This window comes from Mustela nivalis, assembly GCF_964662115.1.
Source record: "Mustela nivalis genome assembly, chromosome: 12".
Taxonomy (NCBI): Eukaryota; Metazoa; Chordata; class Mammalia; order Carnivora; family Mustelidae; genus Mustela; species Mustela nivalis.
In genome coordinates this window covers 100,719,133-100,729,669 of record NC_139031.1, presented here as the reverse complement: position 1 = coordinate 100,729,669, position 10,537 = coordinate 100,719,133, and positions in this window count along the sequence as shown.

Below are 10,537 nucleotides of genomic sequence, written 5' to 3'. Positions count from 1 at the left end.
TTGAGCTCAGTGGATTGTCTAGTTGAACAATCTAGATTTGGGAGAAAAGACAAGAATTTAAAACACCATTTGGGGAGCAGAATTCACTTCTGGAAAGATGAGATAGACATACCTTTTTCTATTCCTACTAGTAAGTAAAGTGAAAAGCCTGGATGCTATATATAAAACAAACCAAGAAAGTTCTTGGAGGTGGAAAGGAGGCAGGTAGATCTCAAAGGACCTCAGGATGAGAGGACCAATATGGTAGGCAGTTTCCTGGGTTTTCTTCTTTCTCTTCTATCTCAGACTTGGAGTTCAAGAAGTTACAACCTGGAAACAGCAACAGATGCAGATAGAGGAGCCCAACCAAGCCTCTCCTTCAATCAAAAGACCAGGACAGGGGCAGCCTGGCAAGTCAGAAAACTAATTTTAGACAATGACAGTTCTGCTGCTTCCGGCAGAGCGCCACAGAAAAAAACTGTAGCCTGGTCCCAACCCACACTATCTAAGGCCAAGTGGGGAGCCCAGGCTTGTCCTTGCATGAGGCTATAACAAAGTGCCCCAATATCCTTGATCCCCACCAACCGATAATGAGCTCCAGTCAGGCTTGTGGTATCTGAGAACACCTGGCAGTTATGAGGCACCCCTCTCCTCTGCCTTCCTGCCAGGGATGGTGGCCCCAGAAGCCTAGTGGAAGCCAAGGACTGTCACCATTGCCCAGCAGTAACAAAGCCACCCCCCACACACAGAGTGTCAATGAATATGTGGAAAATGAAATTAAAAAGATGAAACCATTTACGGTCACTCAAAAAATGAAATACTTAGGTATAAACATAACAAAACCTGCATAGGACTTTTATGCTGAAAGAAATCAAAGGGGATCTAAATAAATGGGGAGATGTATTGTGTTCATGGATTGGAAGACTCATCACAGTAGACATGCCAACTGTCCACAAATTGATATACAAACTCATTTTCCGTTAACTTCTTGAGTCAGAATAATCTGACTTCTGCCTTCACTACCCCAGTGAAATGGCTCTTCCAAAAGTTGCAGACAACCTCCTTGTTGCTGAATCCAACAGATATTTTTCAGTCAATATCTTCCTTGGTCTTTTTATTTTTGTGTCATTGTTTCTTTAGAGAACTCCCTTCTTCTACACATGATCTCTCTAACATTCTTCCCTAGATTCTTACCGCTTGTAAGACACATCCTTGAGCTTCCATGAAAACTCCAATTCCTTGAATTTTTATGTTTCTGCAGGTCCCTCATCCTTCAATCTCTCCTTGGAAATGTGTCCGAACCCTTGATTTAATTACTCCCATGTCCACATGGAGCCAAAACCTCTCTCAGGTATGCAGACCCAACAATCCAACTTCATATTTCACAGATTCATAAGATGTGCCACTTGTTCGTTCATTCATTCATTCATTCATTCATTCATTTGTTCTTTCTTTTAAATATTTATTGTGCTTTCTGTGTCAGACCTTTGTTGGTGTTAGGGCCAGAGCTCTATAAACCAGAGCTCCTGCCATCAGGAGGCTCATTCTCTAGAGTCAATACAATATTTCTTGCATGTCATTTCTGCTTCTCACTTGGGCTTATGAGAATGTCTGCTTTTCTTCTTTCTTCACACCTTATCAAGATGTTTCCCTGTCATAGCTCCTGCCAAACCCTCCCAGAGAGGACTGTCTCCAGTAGGTACAGCTGTCCTGCACTTGGGTTGTCCTCTTACCATCAAAACATCAGAGTTACCTGTGGCTGGTGACTTCACAAATGGAAGGAAAAATGGTCTCTCTTAAATTCTATACTGCTGATGTCAGATGTCTCTGCCCCAAATCATGTGCATCTCATTCCATTCAGCTCATCTATTAATTTAGGTGCTCAACCAGTTTGTGCCACATTTTAAGGGATATGTAAAACTGAAATGGAACAACCAGTTTCCTGAGAGTCAACTCACAAGACCAAGTATAATCTTCTAACAGCTCCTCTAGATGCCCTGACTATCATACCCTTCCACTGCATTCAGGCTTTCTCTCAATCTCTCATTCTTGGGGCCCCCCACCATCTTGCTGGACTCACCTCATATCCACCTCCCAACTAAAAGGAGCTCCTCCAACTTCCTACCAAACAACTTTCCTGGTCCTGACTGGTCACAATGCAGCCTCCTGACTCTGAGTTCATATCCACATGAAGTTCATGGTTAGTCTTTCTCCTAGTGATGTTCATCAAGATCTCTGTCCCTACTGCTCAAGCAACCCTGCATTCCTGCACTCACCTGGCTTCTCTCTCCTTGCAACCATCCTTCTGCCCCTGTGACCTACCTCTTCTGCCTTTCCAGCATGGTGCCTCCACTTTTCCCTTCAATCAGAGTCTATATGCCCCATATTTACTTTTCCTTTTCTCTAACACTTCATGTAAATACGCCATTCCGTGCAGCCTGCCTCCAGTACTTTGCCGTATGTTGGCATGCATCCCTTTGACTCAGCTGAAGATCCTGCAAGGGTCACTGGAGGAGAATTACAGAGATTCCTATAATCTACACAAATATACAACAAAAAAGTAGGAAAATTGACTCAAATTTCTCATGGACATCTGTGCACTTGAGTGGACAGTGGGCAGGCAATGGGTTTGGGATGCAGACTGATCTGTTCTGGAATCCTCTCTCTGCCACATACAAGCTGAATGACTTTGGTCAATACATCAATAACACTAGGGTCAGCTATGATTTAGGGTCGATTTCTTATCCCAAACTTTATCTACTTTATGTCTAAATTCCACAATAACTCAAAAGAAGGTACAGTTCTCTAAAAATTATAAATAAGAAGTAAGACTTAAAGAATTTGGCAGGAGGTTTGAGTTCCTCATCACGTGTGCTTCTCCATAGGGCTTCTCATGACAAAGCAGCCAGCTTCCCAGGGAGTGTGTGGTAAGAAAGAGGCAGAAATAGAGACAGAAACCAAAGGCTCTTTTATAACTCGTCTCAGATGTGACACACCATCACGTCTGCAGCACCCTATTGGTCACACAGGTCAACCCTGAGAAAATGTGGAATGTGGGATCACACCAGTGTGTGAATACCAGGAAGCAAGGTTCACTGGGGCCTATTTTAAAGCTGACAGCTACACCAACAAAATCAGGACTGGTTAATATTTTTATATTTTTAAGAGTAAAGCTGGCACCCCATTAAAAAAATTAGAAGTAACATGCATATAATACAAAAAAAAAAAAAAAAACACCCTTATATGCATTCCCCACACCGCAACAGTCCCACATCCCAAAGATAAAGGCTTTTTACACTTTGGCTTTGTGTTTTTGAGTCACTGTTCTAATGCGCTAAACAATGCACAGTTATATGATCTTTGACTCACTTTAGAAATTGTCTTTCTCTGAATGAGGTCTTAGCCTTCTGAATGCCTCTAACCCAACAACAGTCTTCCCTGCCATGCACATGCACACCCGTCCACCCTTTCATCCTTCCAATAGACCATAAATCCTTCTTGCTTAATGTGGAGGTGGTTGGTTAATAGAAGCAGCTGGTTAAAGAGGGTGAATTATACAAGAGGATGAATTGTTTTAACATTTGGTTTTAACTTAAAATGTGTCAATGTGCATTCATTCACCAAGCTGCAGATACAAGGCCATGGCCCTTTCTTTGAGAGTGGATCTGCTGATTGAAGGTTGTTGTCGTTTTCCTGTAGGAATCACATGAATAATGCATCTTCTACCATGGCCAGTTTGGGATTCTTTAAGGTAAAACAGGAGTTTAAAGACCCCTGCAAAATTTTATGAATGTAGACTCTTTCTATATTTTGTCATTTTTCTTCACTCTTTTGCAATCATCTCTTCCATGGCTAATTTAGCCACCAATGTTTTTAGGGATTTTTTTTCCCCCCTTAACTCTTTAGAAACCATCAGCTTGTTACTTTGCTTCTTCGTGTTTTGCTTTACTCACGTTTCAGGTTTTTATGCAACATAATCACAAATACAACTGTCACATAAAGATTTGGGAACAAACACAACCAAGACTTAGTAACCACAAAACTCAACCAGTGAGAGCAAAATTGCACAGGTATTGTACAGAGTGACCCATTAGGTATATGTATGTGATATTCTGAAAGCATCACACAACATATTTTATGCAGGAAATGGAAATCATCCATCAATCCCAGAGTCAGTTCTGTGAGATCCATTACGAGATTTTCTATGTTACTTCCCATCATCGCAAAGTAAAGTTGGGAAGGGAATTATTATCTATAACAAGAACTTAAGTTATTAACACCACAACAACTGAGGGGACAAAGTATTCCGAAGAGCAGTAATAAAATTCAAAAAGAGCCAGGAACTGTTTAGGTGCAAACAGCTTTGCCCCCCCAAAACAGTAGCTACTAAGATTATTACTGAATAATAGTCCTTGTATCATCATTCCCACCCCACCCCAAAAAGCCTAAATTATGACCAGTATTGTCCATTTAAGGATGTAGAAAGTGGGAGCACTGTATAAAGATTTCCCTTAAGAATACTGAAATACGAGTTTGATACTTGTAGTATTTCTCCCTTCACCTTTCACCCTACCTAATCCCAGGTATCTAGCAACAGTGTGATTTAGGGAACAGACCCCCTCCCCCCCCAGGAAGTTGGCTCTGATTTGCTTTAGTCAATCATGGTTTTCTGTCCTTGTGATTGGCCTGGGCCAACTTGAGCCAGAAAGTCACTAGGAAAGATTCACTCTCTCTGTGAAGGGTTCTCACTGTTTTTAAGAGAAAACCATGGGAATCCGTGTATGCTGGGTGCAAATGAAGATGAATAATACCTAGGTTTTTGCCAAGGGTTTTGTAGAGATCATGAGCCTGAGGACAAAGTCCAAATGAGAGGAATGATCAGAGAATTTTAAAGAAGTAGAGCTGGTGTCATGATTATAATGGGTCCAGAACCTTGGTTCCAAATTACATGAACAACAGATATCTTTATTATTTCAACCTGCTTCATCATATTTCTATTTCTTATAGTCACGCATACATTAATTTCTTTTTCCGTGCTTAAAAGATTCTTTTTCAATTAGGAAAAATTTCTTTATATGGGACAATTCAGTTTCCATCAATCAAATAAGTTAGATACTTCTTTAGTTTACACAATAGACTAATAGAATTTGTTAGCTCAAGAGCTGGACTAGGCTGAAAATGCTGGCGATAACCGGATTATGTAAGAAAGTTGTTTCTTTCGTTCTTTTTTTTTTTTTAAGATTTTATTTATTTATTTATTTATTTATTTGACAGAGAGAGAGATTTCAAGTAGGCAGAGAGGCAGGCAGAGAGAGGGGGGGAAGCAGGCTTCCTGCTGAGCACAGAGCCTGATGTGGGGCTCGACCCCAAAAAACGGATCCTGAGATCATGACCTGAGCCAAAGGCAGAGGCTTAACCCCCTGAGCCACCCAGTCACCCCAAGAAAGCTGTTTCCGTCAAAAACAAGAACCCTCCCTGATTAATCTCATAGAGAGCAAGCTACAACATCTACTTATAACATAGTTATCTACTCAAAACATCTACTCAAGACATAACTTGAGTCCTATAATGCATGGGTCAAGTGTCCAATGAAAGAAGTGTTTCCAATAATTCTTGGAGAGTGGGGCCATAAAAATATAATTGGATATTTCTAGCAGGTGTCAGTGGTAACTCAGCATGTCAGACACTGAGCTCTGCCATTTATATCTTTTCACTTTCGAATTTTTCCAAAAAATCCTATCAGGTAGATATTATTTTTATCCTAAATTTAAAGAAGAGAAGGAAACATAGTTTTTGGATTTAAATAATTTGCTAGTGTCACAGTGCCACTATGTAGCTGACCTAAAGTTTGTGCTACCTACCCTAGAAGCTATTCTCTTCACTATATTGTAAGATTCATGTAATTTAAATATTTAATTCATAGGCTACAAAATGAAAGATTAAAACTCAGAAGCTGAATATCACAGGGCAGGCATAACTATAATGATTAGAAACATCTTCCAGCAATTCCTCTACTGACCATTAACTCAGCTTCACTTGTCCTAATGGTACATATGCTCCCAATGGGCCAGAGGGGCTCTTCTGACTTTTCAAATAGAGGAGTTTTCTGTTGTGGGTCTCTGGAAATTGATAACCTGCAATAAATGCATTTCCAATGACCGTACATTGGAGTGAGATGGCAAATGTGTAGATACTTTGGGATCAGCTCTACTTGAAAATTTTTTGAAGGAGTAACCTTCAAAGTTTAAAAAAGTACTCTTGACCAAGGTTGTGTTACATGGTCACTATCATTTTTAAAAAACTGTATTCACACAGACTGTGTGTACAATGGTAATCAAAAAATGAATTACGGAATTAAAAAGATTAATGTTAAAAACAAATTAGTGGCCTGGGTGATTGTGTTTATGGCTTAAAAAAATGGGAAGTCTATCTTCATCATTATGTTGATTCTTCAGTCCCTCAAGCACTTCCACTTGAGCTCACTCTCACAGCACTCCAGGGATATACCCTCCTAGGAACACTGGCTCCACCCTCCAGAGGAATAAATCTAAATCAAAGCACCTAGTTCAAGGTCACCAAATTCAAGGATTGGCCAGACCAAAAATGCTTAGCATTCACTCTACGACCAACTCATCTTTGGTTTCTTCATGCATACACAACTTCCAGTAGGGTTAATGCTGTACCTTAACCATTCATGAGAAACCAAGTTGACTTTTCTCAGAACTGAGTTCATATACTTACTAAAATCACCTTCATAGTAAATCTAATGTGAAAACAAGGAGACAGGGTTATAACAATGAGCCCTATTCATACAGTTTAAAGTCACATCCACCTCCACAAAATCCAAGATGGAACTTAGTTGACCACATAGTCAATTTTTACACTTTTTCCAGTTGTGCCTGGGAAAACTAGGGTGTGCCCATGTTCCACACCTCTAATGGGGATCCATCACTTGGCCACTGCTTCTAGAGGCCACTGCAAAAATGCTCAAATCTGCTGAAGGTCTTTTGTCTCATGGCCCCCCCAACTGTTGACCCATTTTCTTTGCAGCAGCCATGGTGCTACCCTCAACATATGATCAGGGAAAATGGTTCTTTCTGCCATATAGTATTATATTTGTTATTTGGGAACCACAGGGTCCTTTATGTTAAGGGTCCTTCCATTTCTGCCCCAGCCACCTCTCTCCACTGGTCTAGACCCAAGTCTCTGAAGTCTGACAGGTGGAGGGTGAGACGTTCTTCACCCTATTTTTCCAGGGCCCCTTCTCCTCTCTCAGGAAAAACAAAACAAAAAACAAAAACAAAAACCTCAAGCAATTTGATTCTTCAAGGCCGGCACATGCACTCATCAGTTTACTCCTGCTAAGTAAGTCACAACTAAAGCTGGAGAGAATTATCTGACGTCAGCCTCACCTCCCACGTGTGTCACCTACTTTCTCCAGGTTCTGACCATCTGAAAGGTGTTGTTGCTGTTGTTGTTGCTTGTTTTGTGGGTTTGTTTGTTTGTTTTTTGTTTGTTTGTTTTTTAATAGTGATTTCTTTTTCACAGAATTTACTTCCAGGGTTTAATCCATATATTCCTAATTCTAGGCTGACTACTTTGAAAGTCAGTTTCCTCGATGATGGGTGGATCTAGTTAGAATTTTAACTGGACACTTGTTCAATATAAAATGGGTTAAAATTTCATTTTCTGTTTTGTGAAACATTTAAAGCCTAAAGATAAAAGCTGTTGACCATCACCCTATAAAGCCTGGTCGACAGGATTGAGGATTGAGCTAGAGTGGCCACAGATATTGGCATGCTTGTATTGCCTGTCCATACCCATTGATATTAGGCTTGCTGGACACTTGATGGGACCATCTAGCATCTGCCATTCACTCCTCTTTCAAGGAATCACAGGAGCATACTACTTACAAAGCAGTATGAAGTTCAGAAAACAAAAACAAAAACAAAAAACATCTCTTAAGTCCTCTGAGTGCTTTTATAAAGTGGCTAAATGAATGACTGATGCAACCCAATGATCTAGAATTTTTGATGTAATTCAAATCCTATAATCCCTAGCCCCAAAAGAAAGGGTTGTATTTGCTTGTTCCATGTTTTCAATCTGAGGCCATTAGTAGTAACTTCATAGCAAGAAGGGCTGGTCCATGATCTTACAGAGATGAGTAAAAACTCACTACTCTGAGAACGCGAGGGTTAGTTGATTTCAGAATTACGAACCCCGTCATACTTGGAATAATAAAAGCTACTAAATATATCATGGCAGTACCATTTCAAACCATTTCATCTCATTGGCAAATTGTTTAGGTTATGATTACTCAGATGGAAAATTAGTTTTATCTTTAAAAATATCCTGTTTAATGACAATTTTACTTCGAGTCTTTGAGGGATAAATAAATTGACCATGAAACACAAACATTTGTTGTTGAGATCAATGGCAGGAAGCCTCCCTGGTTCCATTAAGAAGGATTTGATGATTGTCTTCAAAGTGCTTGGAAGTCCTCGCACAATAAGCACTTTGAAGGGCAATGCTTTGTCATCCCCCTGCCTTAGGCCTGCAGTTTCTGGCATAGATTAGCAGTGTTTGTCTTTTTTTTTTTTCTTTTTTTCTTTCTTTCTTTATTTCACAATGGATGAGTTCCCCCATAATGACTGCCTTTATCCCATGTGAGTAGCAAGCTTTTCAAACAACTCAGGCTGTGATGCTCAACTGTGTCGGAACAACTTCATTAATGAAAGGCGTATATATTTGATGGGATCTTTGTTGCCACGTTATAATATTTGTCTTAGAACATTGTGTCCCCACGTAACAATGATCCAGGCACTGCCACCACCATGACAGTAGGAATTACAGCAGCATATTCACTCTTGCCCTGGGTGGCTATTTTTTTTTTTCAATGTTCTTTTCTGACTGTGACCGGACCATCTCTCAGTACTTCCTCTGACTCCTTCCTGACTCCTTCCTTAGCAGAAATCAGTTTTTAAAAAGGAAGATTCCTCATCACTTTTATTCCACCAGTTGGCCTAGCATCTCTCAAAACCACTTTTGGATTTTCATGGCCCAGTTTTCTGTGAGAAAGGGACGTCTCTGGTGTCCCCCTAGTGACTTATCGGACCCCTAGGATCTCAGGCTCTTCTCAAAGTGCACACAGGCAAGCGGGGCAATTGTCGATTTGAAAAAGTCCTGAAACAGCTTTGTGGTTTTTTGGTCTGTGGATAAACAATTTGCCTCCCTTTTCTTCTTACTGTTAATTACATGACAATTAAAGAAAGCCTCAAAGGATGTAATGGAGAATTTCTAAAGCAGCTTGCCTTTTCATGGACCAAAGAGAAGACTTAACATTGGATCAAGGCAGAAACAACAGAACTCTTTCAAAGGAGCTGACACCATATTTGATGCAAGAAGGAATTAATGCAGCGCTCTGTTCCCTTTGCTTTGGACACCTCCACAGACAGCTGTTTTCTGAGAAAGCATCAAACCGCTACAGGAAATGGATTTAGATGTTTCCTTTACATGATGACAAAGCCTCTCTCTTTCTATGCCCCATGTATATGAATCTTCATCACATATGTTAGATGTGAGATATATATATATATATATATACACACACACACATTTATATATTTTTTTATACCTGACTTTTGCTTTCTTTCATTTTTGCCTTAATTTATAACAGCATCCATATAAATTTCCTAATAACATTACTCATTTGTAATTCATTGGGGTTTTTACTTAGTTCTTAATGTGGATTCATTATTAAACCTGGTGGGACTTGAAGGCCAACACACGTGCACACACGCTACTATCATGGGGCCCATAAAGTAAAATACTTGGGGTCAAAGGTTTCATCCAGCAAAAGAATAGAAAAATAAGACATATTCATAAATATGAAGTAAAACTCTAATAATTCTTAGTTTTTAATTTTCAGAAAATATAGCTTTCCTATCTAAAATAAATAAAAAGGGTTTTGTATGAATTTACATGAATTTGGCATTTTGCTTGGAGATAAGTAAACGGTCTGGTGGGCACAAAGTGTCTGTGGTAAGAAGTCAGAAGTGTCTTCAACACTCCACCTCCACTTGACACACTTTTTTTTTTTTTCTCAGTACATAAGGAATCCAACAGCAAAACTGGAGTATGGAGCAGCAAAATAATTAATACTAATAATAATAATAGTAAACTTTAGGGACACCTGGGTGGCTCAGTGGGTTAAAGCCTCTTCTTTCAGCTCGGGTCATGATCCCAGGGTCCTGGGATCGAGGCCTGCATCAGGCTCTCTGCTCAGCAGGGAGCCTGCTTCCCTTCCTCTCTCTCTCTGCCTGCCTCTCTGCCTACCTGTGATCTCTGTCTGTCAGATAAATAAATAAAATCTTTTAAAAAAGTAGGAAACTTTAAACTTGAATATAGACTAATAATAATAATAAACTTCAAACTTGACCTGGCTTGGAACCCTCTTTCCAATTAATGTTACTTGATGCCTCCGATTGATTCGTAAAAACAGGGAAAACATCTACTGGGTGGTCACGTGGGGACTTGCTTGGTTCACATGGGCATTTAG